The sequence below is a fragment of the Propithecus coquereli genome, unplaced genomic scaffold (genome assembly GCF_000956105.1).
Source record: "Propithecus coquereli isolate 6110/MARCELLA unplaced genomic scaffold, Pcoq_1.0 Scaffold36, whole genome shotgun sequence".
NCBI lineage: Eukaryota > Metazoa > Chordata > Mammalia > Primates > Indriidae > Propithecus > Propithecus coquereli.
The window spans coordinates 4,318,976-4,322,495 of NW_012149285.1; the positions used below are offsets into that span (position 1 = coordinate 4,318,976).

At 37.0% G+C, this 3,520-nt stretch overlaps 1 protein-coding gene across 1 annotated transcript in view; it reads right to left on the bottom strand.

The window, feature by feature from the left end:
- The window catches only part of CEP44 (centrosomal protein 44kDa), a 73,272-nt gene that overhangs the window by 59,043 nt on the left and 10,709 nt on the right, over positions 1–3,520 (bottom strand). The window lies entirely within an intron of this gene.

A 3,520-nucleotide genomic window follows, 5' to 3' on the forward strand; every position in this document is an offset into this window, starting at 1 on the left:
TATATACCTTATAAAAATCAAGAAACATTCTATCCTGAGTTGACACATAGGGAAAGAAATATGCTTAAAATTTAAGATCCACAGATTTCTTTTTCAAAAAACTGAAAAACTGAACATTTCAGGTATCAGTTCAACAAAGTGATAGCAAGTCTTTCCTAGAACGGAATCAGAGAGTATAAATAAAACATGCTCCTGTTGAATCGATCCTATAAACTCAAGGCTTTAGTCAGAATACATTGGCTACAGAAACAAGGCAAAAAAAAAAAAAAAAAAATCAGACACCCATTTAACCTGGTTTCCATAAAGATAGCTTTATTGTACATCTATACAGATAATCTCAATTAGGAAATAACGTATTAACACATGAGGACCAAAACAACCAATAGACTTTAGCTTTCATCTCTCAGGGAACCACAGTCCATTCTGCCTATTTTTCTTGCCATTTGTTCCATTTCTCTGCTTTTCTCTGTAGAATGGCTTTCTCCACATACTCACCAGCATTAACTTGGACCAGATGGCTAGTCCAGTCCAGGGTTGACAACATTTGAATGACTTATTCTTGTTGTCGTAATTCCAAATCCTAAGAGAGAGAATGTAATTTGGTTCCATATCCTTTGGATTGGTATTCCCTGGATTAGGTGTCTACTCTTGGTCCACTTAGTTGAGCTGGGGGGCAAGATCACATGGTTCAACTCTGAAGGCTACCTACACCCAGATCTTTTGGCAGGAGCTGTGGACAATAGGTAATTTTAAGGAATAATTCGAAATAATTATTTTCTATGGGTAGAAATACGTACCCTCTGAAGGTACTAAACAGGTCTTATTGTCATTCCAAAAAGAGGGGGGCCCCAGGACAGTGAAATAGGACTGGGAAGACAGACAAATAGAGGGTGAAGGAATGGCTCTCATAGCCTTGCTTTTTGGGGTCCAGACTTTGTGGTATTTAGCCTTACACAAGGTATGCCTCATTGTGAGAGAAAGCCGGGGTTAGGCAGGCTGGTAGGCTATGCAGAGACATATCCCTACAGGGGATTCCAGAGGTTATAGAGTGGGGCATATGCAGAACACCGGCTATATTTAATAGCCAGATCAGTTAAGTGCATGTTACTTTCTATGATGATTGTTCTTATTGCTCTCCTGAGCCTTTAGTAAAGTCGTACTTGTTTAAGCATTAAAGGTTTCTTAGCTGTGCTACAGGGGATTGAGAAAAGAATTGGTAACTAAGTTCAGGTTGAAAATAAAAGGGGAAAGCAGTGGCCCCTGATGCCAGCTGTTATGCAGTATCAGTCAGTGGTGACTGCTAAGAGATCTCTGTGAAGAAAAGGAATCTTGTAACGCTAGATCTTCCAGTCAACTCTCCCCATGTGACCAACTTTCACTGCCAGCTTTGGAGGATTATCACCCTATTCCATTAAGAGAACCAGTTGGGTCCTTTCCTGTTTAGTAATTTGTAAGCCAGTACTTCCAAATCAAGGACCGATGTGTATATCCAACTGATTTCTGGAGGATATTTTGTCTTAAGTGTTTCATGTATAATTTAATATGTTCAAAAGTGAACTTATTATTTTCCTCAAAGCTTCTCCTCCTCCTGAATTCTCTGTTTTATTAGAGAGTAACAACCATCTATTCAACCACACGAGCCAAGCATAAGCAGCCAATCTTAACTTTTTCCCTCTCCTTTACCCCTTCTACTTCTAGCAGTAATCAGGGCTTATCAATTTTAACATCTAAATATCTCCCCAATAAATCCCATGCTCTTTATCCTCAACATCACCGCCGTAGTAGAGATCCTCATTATTATTCCGAAATAACGATCACTCAAATTACTGTCCTTGCCTGTCTGTCTTTCCTCTGATAAATCACGATTCTGCTATCATGATAACCTTTCTGAAATTCAAATCTGAGAATATTAGCTTTGGTAACAATCTTTCTAGGACTCTGGGATAAACTACACAATTTGATCTTTTTACTCTTCGCTTCAACTTCTTTCATGTGCCTACATGTACCCTTCCTTCTCATCATACTGGAACAAACCACACTCTTTTGTGGTGTCACATCTTTATTAGTAATAATTTTTTTCTTGAGAGGAAAAAGGCACAAAACAAAGCAAAACAGACAAACAAAAAACAGCCCTGACAGTTGGTGGCCTAGCTGGCAATTAGCACCTAAGTTGCCATATCCCCTATTGAGTATAAATAATTCCATAGAAAATAACATCACATGAGGTCACTTCATTATCTTAAAGAAACAAAAAAACACAAAACCACTGTCATGTCTGAACACAGACAAAACAAGGACACCATGTAACCATAAAAATGACCAGGTATAGCTCTCTCCCTGTTAACATGAATGCTTCTTTTCCACCAAAAATTTCACCTCCATTTAATTCTTGCCATCCAATCATCAAATTGCTCTGCTTCCCGACAGCACCCAAATCAGAAAAGCCCTTGCTTCCTTAAACCCTCTCCAAAATCACCCAATGCAACCTCAATCGTTAAAAGCCTGTCCTAACTCACTCTTACTGAGACACTGAGATGCCTTACAGCTCCCCACGGAACACTGTGTTTCTGATAAAGGCAAAACAAATCTGGAACCTCACAAAAACTACCTGATTTAACATGATCCTAAGACCAGAGTGGTATATTATTGCTCTCTGTATCCAAATGAAATCAAACTCTTACATGTATATGTAAGGTATAATATATAAGTCTTTATAAACTTGACTCTATTAATTTAGATCAGATTATAAAATATACGAGACCAGGTTTTTATCCTATTCATAATCTACAATCCATTTCAAATAGTGGCCTATCTGCTCATTACTCTGTGTCCTAGCACAGTGGCTTAAATGTGGCTATGTGTTTTCTAAATAGGTTAAAGGTATATTCTGCAATAATATTAAAAAGTAATAAGCCGGATAATACAAAATCAAACTTGCAAAAGGCAATGTTTTGCAAATAGTAGGCATTCAATATTCTTTTAATGTGTAAATATTTGAGCTCTACGAAATGCAGATACTAGATACAGAAGTACAGATGTATTTTCTGTCTGCTAGACAGACCATAAGATAAAGTTTTGGCTTTGATATTTGTTGAATAAATACATGGATGGATAAATGGGAAAAAAAGTCAACATTTTACCAAATCTGAAATTTGTAGTCTGTAGTAAATTTAGTTGCCTTAAATAGCACCTCCAATAATTATATTTAATAACCTAATCACTGAAATCGTTCTTTGTGCGATGAAATGGGCATGTGCACTGACATGTAGAGGTTAATAAATAACTTCAGAGACAGTTGCTGGGATCAAATTTGCTCCCCATTCAATAATTGCGTGACCACTGGCACAGTAACTTAATCTTGCTGTACTGAAGTTTATCTGTGAAGTATAAGTAATAACAGTACTTATCTTGTGTGGTTGCTTTGAGAATTAAATGAGCTAATACATCAGTTGGAACAATGCCAGGTACATAATTAGTGCTAGAAAGAGCATTGTTATTATTATTGTTATATATATAGTAG